The 19366-nt window shown below is 37.5% G+C and overlaps 1 long non-coding RNA gene across 1 annotated transcript; it reads right to left on the bottom strand.

The window, feature by feature from the left end:
• Positions 1–2111: 2111 nt before the first annotated feature.
• LOC138988607 (uncharacterized) lies at positions 2112–17125 on the bottom strand. Its single transcript, XR_011464879.1, has 3 exons — positions 17011–17125; positions 12565–12657; positions 2112–2237 (listed from the first exon to the last, which is right to left on the bottom strand). It is a non-coding gene; the product is annotated as an uncharacterized lncRNA (long non-coding RNA).
• Positions 17126–19366: the final 2241 nt, after the last annotated feature.

Genomic DNA, 19366 nt, shown 5'->3' with positions numbered 1-19366 from the left:
TATGTACTGTTTGATGAATGAGTCACTCAGAAATGGAAATTTCCAAATGGCATTAATATAGATAACAAAGATGTTTAGAAGAAACATTTAACCTTTTGGGTTGAGATATGTATGGCTATACATAGTGAGTCCTTAAAAACTAAAAATAGAACTACCATATGATCCAGTAAGCCCACCTCTGGGCATATATCCAGAGAAAATCATAATTAGAAAAGATAATGTTCCCCCAATGTTCATTACAGCACTATTTACAATAGCCATGGAAACAACCTAAGTATCTATCAACAGGTGAATGGATAAAGAAGATGTAGTACAATCTTCTTTATACATATACATATAATGTACAATATACCACACTGTATATTGTGGTACAATATACAATGGAATATTACTCAGCCACAAAAAGAATGAAACAATGCCATTTGCAGTAACATGGATGGACCTAGAGATTATCACACTAAGTGAAGTCAGAGAAAGAAGACTATCATACGATATCATTCATACGTGGACTCAAACTTTAAAAATGATACAAATGAACTTACAAGACAGACACAGACTTAAAGATATTGAAAACAAACTTATGGTTGCTGCTAAGTCGCTTCAGTCGTGTCCGGCTCTGTGCGACCCCATAGACGGCAGCCCACCAGGCTCCCCTGTCCCTGGGATTCTCCAGGCAAGAACGCTGGAGTGGGTTGCCATTTCCTTCTCCAATGAGTAAAACTGAAAAATGAAAGTGAAGTCGCTCAGTCGTGTCCAACTCTTAGTGACCCCATGGACTGCAGCCCACCAGGCTCCTCCGTTCATGGGATTTTCCAGGCAAGAGTACTGGAGTGGGGTGCCATTGCCTTCTCCAAAACTTATGGTTAACAGAGGGGAAATGTTGAGCGGGATAGATCAGGAGTTTGAGATTAATATATACACACTGTTATATATAAGAGAGGTAACTAATAACCTGCTGTGTAGCACAGGGAACTCTACTCAATATTCCATAATAACCAATATCAGAAAAGAATATGAAAAAGAATGAACATATGTATAGTTGAATCACTTTGCTGTAACACCTGAAATTAACACAACATTGTAAATCAACCATCCTCCAATAAAATTTAAAAAACAGAAAACAAAAAATTTTGGGGGCACTTTAAAAAAAAGGTGCTGTGAAAATTCAAAGATTGATTTATTCATATGCTTTGAAAGAGAAGAAATAGCATGATGAAAGCCTGGAAAATTCTAAGAAAACAGCCAATCACTTATGTACCAACTCTAGAAAAAAGAATTTTATGTATATTCTTAAAAGTAAATTTTACTTTTATAAATCCAGTCATCATGTATCCCATTATTTTTATCTTATTTATTCTAAAAAGAGTTTACAGTATTATTCAAGAAATTAGCATATTATCAAACTCTATTATAATACTTAATTTTCTTTCTTTCCTAAAGTGCTTACGATGGCCATTTAATCATTTAATCTTCATAACTGCACCATGTGGAAGGTATATGTTGTTTTAATTTTTTTCTTTTCAGTTGAGGAAGCATCACAAAACGGGTATGTTGCTTAAAATCACCTAGCTAGTAAGGGGCAGAGCTAGGAGTTGATTTAGGCTGTCAGCGCTTGTTCACTACACTAGAACGTCTGACAGTAGCTATGCTCTTGGTACTGTGGAGGTTTCTTTCTTCGATTATCACTTTTCACTGGGCGTGCACTGAGGCATTACCATAGCCACCGCAGATATGGTAGTAATGTTCCCTGAACTTTTCAATGACCTGTGACTTCAAATTAAACTCTCACCCCCTTCAAAAATTCAAGGAAGTAGGAAAGTGCTATGCAATGGTATTCCAGTGATATTCAAAAATGTTTCTAATGCCTGGTAGAAATTCAAATAAACATTTGTTCCTCTTTCTATGGCTCTTTCTCCAAGCATACCTATAGCAAATATGGTTGTTAACATTCATAATCATGACGTGATTCATCAGCATGATGTGTTCTACAAGACCTCCTGTGAGACAAATGACACAAACATCATGTGTGGCATGCAGGGGCCAGTGTTGTTTTTAAAGTTCAATACTTGAAAATGGTAAAGAAATGCCGAAAAGCCATACCTTTTGACCTTCAGGTTATTATTCACAAGTGAAGAGAAGAATTTCGGTTTATGTAGACGGAAAAGTTCTCTCTCTACAACAGTGCCAGCTTAGAGCCAGAAAACCACTTGGGCCTTGAAGCTGATCTTCGTTTTATGCTGGGTAGCATAGAGAAGAATAACAAAAAGCCAGTCAAGCTTCATTGCGCACATTTATTGTTCACTGACAAAACTGAAATCCCTTTGTTCTAACAGATGACTTTCCATTGAACTCTGAAAAGAGTAAGCAATTACTTGGTTCATGCTATTTAGCAGAGTGAATGCTTGCTTAGTTTATTTTAAACTTCCAGATTTGATCTGTCACACTAGAAATGATAATACCCCTAAGCAATTATGGCATTTGTCATTTGTTGCTCTATTGTATATTTCCCTAAGCTCCAAATGAAAAATAAATCTCTTTTGAGTGCTCCATGTATAAACCATTTGGTAACAGCTCAGCAGTGATGAGGCCTCCTTAATAAAAGTGATTTTGAACTTCTTTTCCCAATTTTTAGCCTAAAACTCATCACAAAATAAAATCCAGTGGCCCAGGAGAGAGTTGAATGTGCTTCAGATAAATGGATAACTTCTGATAGTCTTTCAATTAGTTGCTTAATTCTACTCTTTCCAGGAAACCAAAAGATTTGCCTGTGTTATTTGGGGAATTTATTGTATCTTCTTATTTTATCAGTCTTGTGGGGAAATTAGTCATTTTTGAGGAAAGTTTATTTTCCATCTAAAATTATGGTTTAAACATTTTTTCCTGATATAAATTATTTAAATTAAAGCCCCCTTTACTCACTAAATGTATAATAACTACTTCTCTTTTGAATGTAGGGGAGATAAAAAGGAATTCATAAAGTTCATTCACTTTGTCCCTGAAACAGAATTTGTAATCTAGTCTAATAAATGATTGATATAGAAAACCAGGACAAAATAAATCACTCCTCATCCCAAAACAAAAACACACAAAGAAAGCTTTATTATTAGAGAGAAAAAGGAAAAATGTCAGAATTTCATTTCCTTCAAAGATAAGCTATTTTAAAATACACACAGGCAACTGAGAAAGGAGATGTGTCATACAGAATTATCAGCTATAAAATAGTTAAAAGCTGAGATTTTCTACCAAGAATTATGGCTTTAATTCTAGAATAGTAAACCTATAGTTCCTATTACTGTACATTTTTAAAATACTCTGACAATGTATTATGTGCTACCTTATGCCTTGATGAATTCTATCTGCATCCTGCCTGCTGCTTTTCCCTGATTTATGTCCCATTGAAAGTTTGGGCCCTTGATTTAAAAAGATTTGATTAAAAAAGCAGGAAAAAAAATAATTTACACATATTTATGGGCTTCTCTGGTGGTGCAGACAGCAATCTGCCTGCAATGCAGGAGACCCACGTTCAATTCCTGGGTCAGGAAGATCCCCTGAAGAAGGAAATGGCTACCCACTCCAGTATTCTTGCTTGGAGAATCCCATGGACAGAAGAACATGGTAGGCTACATACAGTCCATGTGGTCGCAGAGATGAACACGACTGAGCAACTAACACTTTCACTTTTCACTTCATTTGAGTTAGCACTTTCATACATTCGTTTTTATTTCTTTCATTAGAAAGCCCAAGTCTTCATTAACCACAACAAATAAATTGCTCATATACCTCAAGTCCGTTTTGCTCTGTACACTGAAAAAAATCCAAGATCTAAAGTTCCCATTTTCAAGCTTGAGTCACAGTTGTGTCTATCACTTGCTACCTATTAAATACAGGGCTGAATGAGCTTCTGCTTATTCAAGATTGTGTATTTTCCTAATAAAATGGTATTAATTATGTTGTAGAACTAATATTTTCCAATTTCTCCTAGATTAAACTTTTTGTTGGTCATAATAAGAGTTCCTCTCTTTTTAACTGATTATTTTCTGATTTCTTAGGCATCATTTAGATGATCTAGAATATAAGAAATGCTGTTAATAAATGACTGGGTTCATGTGTTAATGATACTACTAATACTTCCTCCTAAGGCTTTAGCTCAAAGGAGCGCAGTTATCCTGAGAAGAGTCCTGAAAGTACATCAGGGTTCTCCTGGTTTTACTGTCACTCCTGAAATCATTTATCTTTTCCATTCAAAGCTGATAACCCTGTTTTGATATCTTATGCAGTGATAACATTTGTAATGAGTTTCTAAGAACTTACATCTACATGACAAAAGATATAATTCCACATATCACATGTATAAAGAAGGGGTTCATATATACTATCTAATATTTAACAATATTGACTCAAAATTAATGAAAGTGATCTTAACATCTGATTTCTTCATGTTACATTATTATAGTATTAAACAATCATACTATATAAACATTCATACTATATAATTAAATATAAATTAAATTGTTAAATTGGCTTCCCAGGTGGCTCAGATCGTAAAGAATCTGCCTGCAATGCAGGAGACCCGGCTTTGATCCCTGGGTCGAGAAGATCATCTGGAGAAGGGAATGGCAACCCACTCCAGTATTCTTGCCTGGAGAATTCCATGGACCAAGGAGCCTGGTGGACTATAGTCCATGGGGTTACAAAGAGTCAGACATGATTGAGTGACTAACACTACATTATTAAATTATATTATTTAGTAGTAAATAATTACTACACAGTAAATGGGATAAAGGACACAGTTAATTTTTAAAAGTATTAGTTTTATAAAAATAAAAATATATTTATATTTATTTAAATATACATTATATAAATTTTATAAAATATATTTAAATATTATATTTATATATTTATTAAGAAAGTGAAAGTGTTATTTGCTCAGTCATGTCTGACTCTTTGAAACCCCATAGACTGTAGCCCATCAGGTTCCTTGGCCCATGGAATTCTCCAGGCAAAAATACTGGAGTAGGTTACCATTCCCTTCTCCAGGAGATCTTCCCCACCCAGAGATTGAATCCAGGTCTCCTGCATTGCAGGCAGATTCTTTACTGTCTGAGCCTCCTGGGACACCAAGTGAAAATGCACAACATTTAACCTTACCAAGAAGAATTTCACTCTGTTACCACTCTGAGAACAAACAGCTCTAAGTACTGGATGTTTAGAACATGGTCCTTCCTTAATATCACCCTCATACAAAAGGCTAGTAGAATTCAAATAACCAGGCAACCATCACTTCCAGCAAGAGCTATCTAGCTGTCTCTAAATTAGGTCTGCCTTGTGATTAACTCTAGGTCAATCTTCCAGGGTAAGCAACTGAATAAATAATTTAGAAAGAAGATCATCTGATCCCTATATGCCATAATGGGCTGCCAAAGTGGGGACAAGAAAAATAGAATGGAAGAGCAATAGTTGAGAGCTAATGTTAGCAGCTCTTAACTGGGGGTAAGAGTCTCAGGGTACACTTTCAGGGTTACAGCTTGGGAGGGGCAACTGGGATCTAGTGGGTAAAGGCCAGGAGTCCTACTAAACATCCCAAAGGTCACAGGGAAGGATTGATTTAGAATCAGCTCTAGATTTTAGAAGTGATTTTTTGTTTTGTTTTGTTTAAATTCTAAGGGCAACATAAAGTTAATTTAGCTTATATGGAAAATCAAGGGAATGCCAATGGGATTATACTACTAAGACTCTGACCTTCCATTTCTTCTTCTATTGTAAACAGTCTGGTGAGCAGGAACTGATCTTTAACTGTATGAGCATACTTCTGGTGAACCCTCCAAAAGGTCATAAACAAATGACAAATACACTTGTCCATAATCCCCTAATAACACAATTAATGTCAAGAAGAACAATAAAACATATGGTTTGTAAAATAAAATGGATGGCTAGGTTTAAATATTACATTGACTATGCAATGCATTAAGATGTGTTTATACACATTGTTCTTTAGAGCTAGATTGTTTTTCTAATATTTAACAAGAATTTCTGCAAAAAGATTCTAATTCCTGACATGTCTGCAAAATAATATCCTCAAACATCAGAAAGACTTGGAGAATTTGAATAATTGCCATGAAAACAACGGATTTTTACATTCACCCTTTCAAATATTTTATTTGAGAGGAAAAAAAATTTTAAAGGCCACTGTTTCAATAAGTCAGTTCTCTTTTATTTCATACTCAAGTGTGTGTCATATGCTTTTGGAAAAGAATATTCAGTGATGACACAATGAATGTTATAAACCAGATAGAAAGCTAAGCATGTAGCTAGGCAAAGTGAATGAAATTTTGTAGATGTTAGATCTTATCTGTCCATAGATACTTTATAGAACTCTCTCTAAAATAACTCTTTCACAGCACATGGTTGAGTTCCTTGCACCTGGAGAGTGCTACAGCACCCAAGGGAGAGCAGACTGATTGAGGACAGTGAAGGCAAAAATAAGAAAAGAGGAGATAACCTCTCATTCCTTTCATATGAAGGCTGAATAGTACAGCTATATCTTTTGTGCAAAATAGAAAAGCCAAAGAGTAGCTTGAAGCATCACTGGAGTTTCAATAGGGTAAATTCAATTCAAGAAGAAATCAAGGAGGAGAGTTTTAATTTCTTTCCTTGTATCTGTCTGGAGTTTAAGAGAGTAATAAGCAAAATATCTATTAACTGTTTTAATGAAACACAAGAACTTTTGACATTTTGAGTTCATATTTCTGTGGTGCTTCAGTTTTTATGGTATAAATATTTATAACCTAGTTCAATGATCAAAAGAGATGAAAAATTCATTGTTTAAAGAGAATTCAGGAGTCAGAGTTATGCTGCGAATATACTTTTACACATTTATTCATTCAACTAACATTTGTTAAGAACATTACGTGCTGTGCAAGTGATACCAAGAGCACCAAGTAAGATGTCTACCTTAATGAATATTTCTAGGGATTAAGGTGATGATACTAAGGAGGTCCTTTGTCTCTCAGAGAAATGAATCAGCACATGGGTTCAGGTTTTAATATAAGAGAAACAGGTTAAGGAGGAGTGAATCCTTTCTCATGTTAAAAAACACCCTGGGTTGGTTATGAAGGTAGTGTCAGGGGAGTGTAATCTCCTCGGTTCTGTCTGGTCTCAGCAAAAATTTGAAGCGAGGGACACTAAAGCCCTCAGCGAGTCACAGCTCTTGGACAGTGTTATAGCTCCCTTAGTTTTATTTAGAAAATAAAGGAAAACACATCCTCTAGGCGTGGGGGCATGATGACCCAAAGGACTCAAAGATAAGAGAGAGAGGGAGAGGGAGAGAGGGAGAGGGAGAGAAGGAGAGGGAGAGGGAGAGAACGTGCGCGTGCGCAAGAGAGAGAGAGACCCCGGGCCCTAGGCTCCTCTTTTTGTGTGTTTTTTCCTCCCTCTGAGCCTGCCCTATGTAAACTGGGCGGGAGTGCTGTTTGTTCCACCTGAGGTCCTCACTCCGGTCCTCGGACCTTCCTTTGTTCTATTTTCGCGGGCTTTTCCCTTCCTTGTCTTGTAGCCACCTGCCATTCTGGACTCCTGTTTCCTATTTTAACTACTCAACAATAGTACCTCTCAGTTTCAACCCACGGTTCTTGTTTTGTAGTTCTGTTTTTGTAGTTTTGGAAAACGAGGACTGGGACTCAGGAAACTGCTCTTCTGTTTGTGTGAGGGACGCTAGAGGGAGTCTGGGAGAGCGGATGAGAGAGGGGGCTGCTCCAGGCAGCTCTCTGCTAGCTCGCTCTTTTCTTCCTGGTTCCCTGAGTGTCACTCCAGTCGCACTTCACCCTGGTAGTAGCAATTCCAGTTTCTGTTTTCTACCACTTTAAAAAGCCAGCCTCCTGCTTGCTCCCCTTAGAGTCATCAGCGGTAGCTGGCAGCTCTCAAAGTTCTGAGTTCTGCAGCAGTCTTCTCCCAAATATTTTTTCCCCCTTAACCTGATGACCACTTTCTTGTTAATGTATTTATTTTAATTGGAGGATAATTACTTTACAATATTGTGATGGTTTCTGCCATACATCAGCATGAATTGGCCATAGGTATACACGTGTCCCCTCCCTCCTAAACCCCCCTACCTCCCCACCCCTTCCCTCCAGGTTATCACAGAGCAACACCTTGGGGTGCCCTGAGTCACCGATCAAACTTTTTGAAGTTTTATTAATTCCTACTTCTCCTTGTTCCCAGAGCATTAAGGGAGGATCAGGAGGGCTAGCTGCATCTTCTATAGTTTATGTTCACAACACACTACGTTTTCTTGCCTTTCGGTCTTCAATACTTAGTTCAGAATTATTTCTATGAAAATCTTTGTTAAAATAATGAGGGATTTTGACTGCATCCCAACTGTTACATTAAGTATTTACTTGACAAAAAGCATATTAAGTTGACTTCTATTTAGGCTTCAAAAATATTAGTCATTATTAGGGTCACAATAACCTAATCTGCCTTCAGAAATATTCAATTCAGAGCACTAAAACTCTTTTGGTCTGCAAACCTTTGATAGTAATTATTTGTGGTGTATTATTTAAGTACTCATACTTGCCATAAGTACATTAATATTTGAAAAACATTTAGAATAGCATCTAACACATAGAGAGGAGTATGTGTGTATACTCACACATATACATATATATTTACTATATGAATGAAATAAAAGATAAAATATTTTGCCACTCTTCTGAAAATAGGTAGGTATACTCTAAAATTCCATAACTATTCTATATTTACTACAATGAGTCTCCCAGCACTCATTCAACAACAAATACTCATTGTTAGAAGTCTCTGTTTTTATGGATCTTATGGAGAGAAGGTCTGCAATCATGCAGCAAAATTTTGGCTAATTCTTACATCTTCACTGCTGCCCGTGGTTCACAGTACTATATAGGGTATGACAGCACCGCCATCGTCTAACTTGCAATGACCTTATGTAAGCATACTCTGAATACTTCCATTCAGATCACATGCCAAGGGTGGAGAGTATCTTCCCGTTTGCCTGATTTGATCCCTGTAAAATAATCATGCTTCACGCTTCTAAAATGAAGTGTATAATCTGCTCTAACTATCATAACTTACTGGATATTTTATTTGATTAGAAATGAAAAAAGTCAACATTACTCTGGACAATATGTGGGGTTTTAAAAAATTTTAATAACTCTGAGAAGATATTAATATTTTCTTCCAGAAGTTAGCTTACTGAATGACTGCTATCCTTGTGTATGAGACTGGTGTTTTTCTACTTATACATCTGAGATCCATAGGAGAGCTTTATCCTCCTGAAATATGAAATCAGTGAGAATTTCTGGTACTTTTGTGGGTTCATCTATGAATATTGTATATGCATGTAGTAGTAAACATATCTGGGCAAAAGGGATTCCTTTAATTTTCCATCCAAAAATATAGTTTTTCCATAAATAATATTACTTTTTAAATTCCTGAATAACATGCATTGGTTAATCTGCATCCAGAGTGAATAACTACTTGCCCCAGAGAAAATTTCTGAATCCTGTAACAATTATCTCTTCCCCTACATCTATCTCAATTGGCTAGATTCTAATAAGCTTTGAGTGTTTGCAGCAGACACCATGGAACTCTGAAATCAAGGGTTCCTAACCTATACCATGCTCTATTTATCACATTCCCCACAGCTGCAGTTTTTCTAGGATTCTATTAAATAGAAGAACATAAACATTCCTGGAAAATAGAGTTTGTGAGCCCTGTTGTGTGTTCTGTCAGCCCTTAACATTTTTCTCAGTTGTTTAGTTGCATGAAAAGAATTTCTTCTAATTTTCAGACAGATGTATATAAATACATCAAATCTTTAGGAAATCACCCTGCAGATAAACTGATTCCCATGAATATTATAGCAAGTTATAGGGCCTCTCTGATGGCTCCATGGTAAAGAATCCATCTGCCAAGCAGGAGAGGTGGATTCAATCACTGGGTTGGAAATTTCCCTTGAAGAAGGGAATGGAAACCCATTCTTGTATTCCTGCCTAAAAATCCTCAAAACACAGGAGCCTGTCAGGCTACAGTCCATGGGGTTACAGAGTCAGACATCACTTAGCAACTAAACAACAATAGATGTACATCCTGCTACTGGATTTTTTCAGGTTGATTTAGAATTCACCATAATAATATGTGCCCTGATTCTTCCAGGAAGCCCAAATGTTCTCCAAACTACTTTAAAACGCCAAGCATTAGACACTAAAGACCTTCACTAAATGCAAAAGGAAAAGAAATAAAGCCTTTTAATTGATACTAAAGATGGAATGTAATATTTCTTCTTCCATATGAAACTCAAAAGAAGTAAGCTTTTTTTGTGGGTTTGGAAAGAACTATCAAGAGTGAGACAAGATTCTTGATTCATTTGTAGAAAAATATTAATTTTAATTTTTATTATCTGAGCCTAGACTATGACATTTAGCTAAGAACCACTTTTATTTTAATCATCTATGAAGAATCCACTATGTGTCAGGCACTTAGATGTCATTGTTCCTTCTGATGAAAGCAGCAAAGAAAAGTTAACTAAAAGCAGAGAAGGAGTGAGGAAGGAGAACTCCAAGTTTGTTTGTTACAGACTATTTTGTTAAAACAAATGGGAAATTTTGCAACTATATAATCCAAACTTGTTTATACAACCACTCTGTTAGAATTTAGGAAAACCAAGTAAATTCACCAAATATTTCACTGCAAGTTACAGTATTCTCTTTAGTTACTCTTTCCATACTCTGCATGTGTCTGGGAGAAGAAACCATGTGCTCCAATAAAAATAATTTATGAGTCATTTATAATAGTACCCAAACCCATAGAAGAGAGTGAAAATCTGGTTTAAAACTCAAGAATGAAAAGACAAAGATCATGGCATCTGGTCCCATCACTTCATGGCAAATAGATGGGGAAACAATGGAAACGTGACAGGCTTTGTTTTTTTGGACTCCAAAATCATTGCAGATGGTGACTGCAGCCACAAAATTAAAAGATGCTTGTTCCTTGGGAGAAAGTCTACGATAAACCCAGACAGTGTATTAAAAAGAAGAGACATTACTTTGCTGACAAAGGTCTGTCTAGACCAAGCTATGGTTTTTTCTGTAGTCATGTATGGATGTGAGAGTTGGACCATAAAGAAAGCTGAGCACTGAAGGATTGATGCTTTTGAATTGTGATGTTGGAGAAGGCTCTTGAGAGTCCCTTGGACTGCGAGGAGATCAAGCCAGTCAATCCTAAAGGAAATTAACTCTGAATATTCATTGGAAGGACTGAGGCTGAAGCTAAAGCTCCAATACTTCCACCACCTGATGCAAAGAGCCGACTCATTTAGAAAAGACCCCGATGCTGGGAAAGATTGAAGGCAGGAGAAGGGGATGACAGAGAACGAGATGGTTGGATGGCATTGCCGACTTAACGGACATGAATTTGAGCAAGCTCCAGGAGATGGTGAAGGACAGGGAAGCCTGGTGTGTTGCAGTCCGTGGGGTCACAAAGAGTCGGACACAACTGAGTGACTGAATAACAACAAACCCATAGAAATAAGTTAAAGATACAAAACATCTTTCAGATATTATAAAGACAAAGTAGTCTTGTACTTATTTTGTATATATCAGAGAATGCTGCTGCTGCTGCTAAGTCGCTTCAGTCGTGTCCGACTCTGTACGACCCCAGAGATGGCCGCCCACCAGGCTCCCCTGTCCCTGGGATTCTCCAGGCAAGAACACTGGAGTGGGTTGCCATTTCCTTCTCCAATGTATGAAAGTGAAAAGTGAAAGTAAAGTCGCTCAGTCGTGTCCGACTCCTAGCCACCCCATGGACTGCAGCCCACCAGGCTCCTCCGTCCATGGGATTTTCCAGGCAAGAGTACTGGGGTGGGGTGCCATTGCCTTCTCCGATATCAGAGAATAAATTACCCAAATAAGCCATTAGCTTATTTTCTCAAATTCTGTGTATGAGAAACCACTAGGTGACAGTGTGACTTTATAACAAAATGAGTACACCTTTTCTGAATTCACATTAACCCTCAGATTTGAAAGTTTAGCATTTAGGCTTAAGGTCTGTTTACTTTTGGAGACAAAAAATACCACTTATAGAGTTGCTTCCAGGTAAGAAAAGCAAGAAGATTAAAAGGTTAAAATAGGGCTTCCCTGGTGGCTCAGCGGCAAAGAATCCACCTGCCAGTGCAGGAGAAATGGGTTTGACCCCTGATCCAGAAAGATTCCACAGGCTGTGGAGCAACTAAGCCTGTGCATCACAACCATTGAGCTTGCACACAGCAACTGCTGAAGCCTGAGAGCCCTGGAGCTCGTGCTCTGCAGCAAGAAAAGTTACCTCAGCGAGAAGCCTATGAACGGCATACAGCAACTAGAGAAAAGCCTGTGCAGCAGTGAAGGCCCGGCACAGCCAAAAATAAATAAATAAAATTATAAAAATAAAGGTTGAAAGATTTGCTATTATCCATGCCGACTCAAATTTTTTTCTCCATAGTATGACAGGATTTTCAGTAAGAGATGCTCTTCATCAGGCAGCAGAAAATCTCCTACTTACAGGTTTTCATTATCTCAGGTGTTGTTGCTGGCTTCTAGATTTTTCTAGGTGGTTTTTCAATAAGTTACTCATTCATGTCTCTTCCTCAACCATCTAAATTTTAAAACAAAGTAGCATTTCACATTTGTATATTTATTTTACAGAAAATGAAAAAGACATTATTGTTGTTTAATTATATGTACAATTTGGGGAGATAATCAAGCAGTTATACCATATTATTGAAAGATGTTGGATATGTGGCTTGAATCCAAGAGACCCATTCAACTATTGTGCTGGAGTTCTTTCCCCTCCCAAAGCATTTGAACTACAATTTAAACTATGGAAATATTATCTATGTTAAAATAATCATAGTCATGTGTAATAAAGAATTTGGCTGGCCTTTGTCCCTTGTTTTTAGAAGGTAGGCTCTAAATTCTTGACGTTTCCTGAGTCACTGGGATGTCTTTTTATTCATAGCAGGCTCCTAAAACAGTGCCTGATAGCTTACACTAATGAGGTGACTCATGGTGGGCCCCTTCGTAGTTTACACTTAACATAGTTAATGCTAGTGATGGATGACTCAGTAAGATGAGGGACTGACAATGTCAGAAAGACAAAGAGTATAATTAGATTATTGGGGCTTTGAACATGTGTCATTAACTCTACTTCTGTGGGAGGAAAAATAGCAGCAGATTGAGTTCAACCATGTGGCCAGTGGTTCAATTCTGCCTACAGAATGAAACCCAATAAAACTCTGGACATGGAATTCAGGTAAGTTTTCCTGGTTGGCAATAGTGAATATTGTCATACATCGAGGTGCTGGGAGATCATTGCTTCCTGAGGACATGTGTGGAACCCTCTCAGATTTCATCTGATGTGTCTGTTTCTTTGGCTGGTTTTAATCTATATCTGCAGACAAAAGAATGTTCCCTGCCATCGATCCATCAGCCACTGCAGCACCCAATGGTGCATCCTGAGGAGAATTCAGGATGGAGAAAAAAGAGATACTGGCCCTAGATAGTTAAGATGCATATCAAAGAAATAATTTCATTCAGTCCAGACTCTATGCATCTTCCCATACATAGATAAGCTCTAAAATTATTACCTTGCTATGCCTACATTTTTTTTTGTGATTAGCAGTAATCTTTCAATGTTCAACTACATGAGGTTTTTAAATTTCATTTTATTTTTAGTAAAACTCTTATATATCCTGGCTCCTTCTTTACTTTTTGGAACAATTCCTCAGAGTTTTATGAAAGGCTGATTCCCAGGCTATGATGCTCAGAAAGATCACAGAATAAAACATAACTCTAAACTTTTAGGCTGAGCATTTTTTTCAGTTGATATCAGTTCAGTTCAGTCACTCAATTGTGTCCTACTCTTTGCAACCCCATGGACTGCAGCACACCATGCTGTCCATCACCAACTCCCAGACTTTATTCAAACTCATGTACATGAGTTAGTGATGCCATCCAACCATCTCATCCTCCGTTGTCCCCTTCTCCTCCTGCCTTTAATTTTTCCCAGCATCAGGGTCTTTGTCAATGAGTCAGTTCTTCACATCAGGAGGCCAAAGTACTGGAGTTTCAGCTTCAGCATCAGTCCTTCCAATGAATATTCAGGACTGATTTCCTTTTAGGATGGACTGGTTGGATCTCCTTGCAGCCCAAGGGACTCTCAAGAGTCTTCTCCAACACCACAGTTCAAAAGCATCAATTCTTTGGCACTCAGCTTTCTTTATAGTCCAGCTCTCACATCCATACATGACTACTGGAAAAACCATAGCTTTGACCAGATGGACTTTTGTTGACAAAGTAATATCTCTGTTTTTTAATATGCTGTCTAGGTTGGTCATAACTTTCCTTCCAAGGAGTAAGTGTCTTTTAATTTCATGGCTGCAGTTACCTTCTGCTGTGATTTTGGAGCACAAAAAAATTAAGTCTCTCATTGTGTCCATTGTTTCCCTATCTATTTGCCATGAAGTGATGGGACTGGATGCCATGATCTTAAGTTTCTTAATGTTGAGTTTTAAGCCAATTTTTTCACTCTTCTCTTTCACTTTCATCAAGAGGCTCTTTAGTTCTTCTTTGCTTTCTGGCATAAGGGTGGTGTCATCTGTGTATCTGAGGTTATTGATATTTCTTCCAGCAATCTTGATTCCACCTTGTACTTCATCCAGCCTGACATTTCTCATGATGTACTCTGCATATAAGTTAAATAAGCAGGGTGACAATATACAGCCTTGATGTACTCCTTTCCAAAAAACAAAACAAAACAAAACAAAACAAATTCTAAACACTGGCGGAGGACACCAGGCACCCAGAAAGGAAAGATACTTTCCTAATAAAATAAGAGGTATTTGAGGTTGACCAAAACCCAAGCTAAGAACATGTAGATGTAGCCTGTGTATTTGTGGGTTTAGGCTTCTATAGCCAGAGGTTCTGTCTGATAGTGTTACACGGGAGGTGTGGGAAGTGGCCTTTTGCTGGGTGGGAGAATTCACTCTTCTTGACAAAAGCTAGAGCCAGATAAAACTTGTCTCACTCTTTCAATGTAAATAAGACAAGGCCAAAGTCTGCAATTAGTCTAACAGAATAATTTCTGTAGACCAATATAAATTGCTGACAATCACACATAGCATGGAAGTATTACCACAATATCTGGAAGGAAGAAAATCATCATATAAGACCAAGAGCAGAAATAGCTGGGACTGTGTTAAGTACAGTTTAAGTGGGAACTTTGAGTCCTGGTAGACTGATAGAGAAAAATAATGACAATTATAAAGACCTTCACTTTAGTAAGAGTCATTTCACACCAACCAGTGTGGGATTAAAAGAGAAAAGAATTCACAGAAGATGAATAGAAGCTGTATAAGCAAAGGAGAGATACCCAAGCCAGAATAGAGTCAATTCTCAGTCACATTCAACAAAATTTTGTTAGCTATTAGTGAATAAGTTAGAACCAGAACTCTACTATTTTTTATTTATAGTTTACAGATATAACGTGTTCACGTTAACTATATAATGAACTGTATAGTTAACATTCCTATTGGTCAGTCCATTGCTTCTCAATGAATCCTTTGTTACTTTATGTAAGTCTCAAGCTTAAGATCCCTTAACTTGGAAGGCAATATATTATAGCGAGCTGTGGCACAGGTAGAGTGCAAGAGCACAGTATACGTGCTGTTTTTTTCCTGCATATCTTGGCATTAAATATCTCATGGGCATAATGAAAAGTATAAGCTAGAATGATTACAATCTCCTTGTAATCACTGAGATTATGTAAACACATATCTTGCTTTGTTAAACTTGAACAGAAAATTGAGGGAAAGTACACAATTTTGGATGTTTAATTGTCCATGCTTAATTATTTTTGAAATTCACTATTTCCCCTGTCAAAGGTGGGAATGTACAAATCTTAATGTCAAAGAGTGCAGTTAGCTTGAGGTGTGCACCATCTTAGAAATGCACATCATTGCAAAAAGTATTATTATCCATCAGAATTGGCACAATTCTGTAAAGTTTGTTACTTTATAAATTGAGGGAAAAATTTGGTATAGGAATCCAGCCTTTGAGGAAAGATGGCAGTATCTTTTGAACTGTGGTGTTTGAGAAGACTCTTGAGAGTCCCTTGGACTGCAAGGAGATCAAATCCGTCCATCTTAAAAGAAATGTGTCCTGAATATTCATTGGAAGGAATGATGCTGAAGCTGAAACTCCAATACTTTGGCATCTGACACGAAGAACTGACTCACTGGAAAAGACCCTGATGCTTGGAAAGATTGAAGGCAGGAGGAGACGGGGATGACAGAGGATGAGATGGTTGGATGGCATCACTGACTCGATGGACATGAGTTTGAGCAAGCTCCAGGAGTTGGTGACGGACAGGGAAGCCTGGCGTGCTGCAGTCCATAGGGTTGCAAAGAGTCAGACACAACTGAGTGACTGAACTGAACTGATCTTTAGAGAACTGCCAAATGAGAGGCTCATTTTTCATATGTGCTTTATGTTTATGATCATGATCCTTCTCTTACAAGGATATCACTTTCCAGTCAGAGCAATGAGACTTCTTCATCCTCTAAGACCACCCAGTAATGATCTACCTTGTCTGTTTTTACTGAAGCTGGAGGCCATAATCTAGGAGTCGAGAAACTAGGTTCTTTTTTCTCATTCTACTAGCAGATTTGCCATGACTCCTTGGGACTTTTTTTTTTTTTTCTGCCTGTTTTCTCAAATGCAAAGTTAAGATAATATTTTTTTCTCTCTTCTAAGCAGGATGTAGCTGGGAAAAGTCTTCATAGACTTAGGAAAGTCTTAGGTTCTTAGGAAAACATGTAGCATAAATGAAAGGTATCAATACTATTTCATTTTTCTCTAGTTTAAGGGGGAAATCCAAGAATATGGGCAACTAAGAAGGTGGCCTCAAGAGTAATTTGGTAAATGTTTTAGAAAAATAAACTGCTCACACCTGATCTTTGAGGATTTAGGAGGAATAAATAGAAACACTCGGCAGGTGATTCACTAGAAGATCTGTTTGCTGGTTGAACACGGCAGGGCAGTCACAGTTTCGAGCTCAGGAATCTAGAGAGGAAGGCAAGGTGTGATTGTAATGAAGAGATGAAAAAGCCTGGAATCAAGTGATGGTGAAAAGAATAAAGGGAAGAAGTAGATGTCCAAGATCTTAGAGTAACTTAAAACTTTATACCTCTATTTTAGAGAGGTCTGATTGCTAATATTCACTATGTAGAATAGCCAGTGTTTTTGGCTAAGAACTTAGAAGGAAACAGTCAGTGTTAACTTTTTTGACAAATCTGATTAAAGAGAGATTTTTTTAAGGTATGCTTTTCATGGGGAATTAAGGACAATTTCATTCTTATTTTCATTGTGTATGTTGGACCCACATTTTCTTTTGATTTCAACCTCTATAATTCAAATATTTACCTCCTCATAATTTGTATTACCAATCTAATATTTTGTGCACTCCAATCCATTTGACACATTGTGACCAGAATAATCCCAATATTACAGCTCCTCCACTGAAATCTTTTAGTGATCTCCCATTTGTTACCAAATAAAGTACAAGTTCTTTGTTTAAAAATCTAAAGCCCATTACAGTTTGTTTCTAACTTACCTCTTCTTCATCTCTCACCTTTTCCCAATATAATATCTAAGGTCTGGTCATTATGGGTTTTTCTTTAGACCCTGATTAGGTTCATACCTTACTTACTTTGGACTTTACATATACCTTTTTCTCTGACTTTCATGTTTCTTTGGTCCTTTTTAAAAACAATTTATGAAAGCTCATCCAAGAAATTTCAGACCATGTCCTACCTCCTATCTCCACAATAAATTCCATGATCCCTCCATTTGAAGGACTTCCCTGGTGGCTCAGTGGTAAAGAATGCGCCTCCAATGCAGGAGATGCAGATTTGATCCCTGGGTCAGAAACCCACTCCAGTATCCTTGCCTGGAGAATCCCATGGACAGAGGAGCCTGACGGGCTGCAGTCATAGTGTCAGAAAGAGTTGGACATGACTGAAGTGACTGAGCACACATGCTCCATTTGAAAATCAGCCCTTTCGTATGAAACTAGCTTACAGCATTTTTCATGCCCTGTTCACATAATTACTTAAATTATACTTGATTTATTCATCATCTTTTCCCATTTATTTAGTCATTCATCAATCATTTATTGGACCTATATTATGTGTCAGACTGGCACTATATTATGTGTCAGTCAGGCTACTGAGCCTATATTTGAAGAAGGAAATGGCAACCCACTCCAGTACTATTGCCTGGAAAATCCCATGGACAGAGGAGCCTGGTAGGCTACAGTCTATGGGGTCGCAAAGAGTCGGACATGACTGAGCGACTTCACTTCACTGAGCCTATATTACGTGGGAAATAGAGACATAAGACCCAATATTTGCTCTTCTTGGTCTTGCAGACCACTGAGAACACAAACATGTAAACAAACAATTAAAATGCACTGTGAAAATTGATACAAAGAAGTGATGCATCAAATACAATGTAAGAAGAATAGAGGGAATGCCTAATACTATGGTAAGTAGCATCTGAGTCTAATGAAAATAACATCAATATAGAGTAGCAAAATAAAGTATCTTGCTAATTATTATGAAGTGTACTAAGTTTCCCTCAAGTGAAATTATAATCACCCCTTCCAGAAGAGGGAACAAGTCTCAGAGAATTTGCTCTTTGGTCATTGTCACAGCTGTTAACTAGCATAGCCAGGATAGTATGTAGTTCTGTTGGAAAGATAAGTGGCAGAACATTGGGACAGGAAGGGGATGGAGGAGTGGTAATTGGAGAGAGAGATTCTCCTAGGTACTAGAAAACAAGCTATTTGATTTCAGAAATCAGATCTAACCCAAGTTTCTTTCTCATGCATTGTTTCTGTAGTAATATCTTTAATGCTGTTGAATGTAGGTACAAAGAAAGTTTAGACTACACCAAGTTAAAGTCATTGGAATTTTAGTGAACTTAGTAAATAAAATTCCCTTTTCCCATGCAGGTTTGTAATAAATGCAAAAATTTGGTAATCTATGAGACAGCTCTCCTCAGCTCTACTGCTCTGTATGGAATGAAAAGCTTTGACAATTTCAACCATTCAACATTTAACTTACTTGAAGGTATTACTGGCATTTTGTGGGGCTTGAAGTTTAGATTCAAGGAGGAAGTGAAGCTTAAAGAACATTGCTAGTCACCATAGTTCAGTTCAGTTGCTCAGTCGTGTCCGACTCTGCAACCCCATGGACTGCAGCATGCCAGGCCTCCCTGTCCATCACCAACTCCCGGAGTCTACC

This window comes from Bos mutus, chromosome 7 (genome assembly GCF_027580195.1).
Source record: "Bos mutus isolate GX-2022 chromosome 7, NWIPB_WYAK_1.1, whole genome shotgun sequence".
NCBI classification, from domain to species: Eukaryota; Metazoa; Chordata; class Mammalia; order Artiodactyla; family Bovidae; genus Bos; species Bos mutus.
The sequence above is the reverse complement of the archived record's forward strand: the minus strand, read 5'-3'. Positions and strand labels throughout refer to the sequence as shown.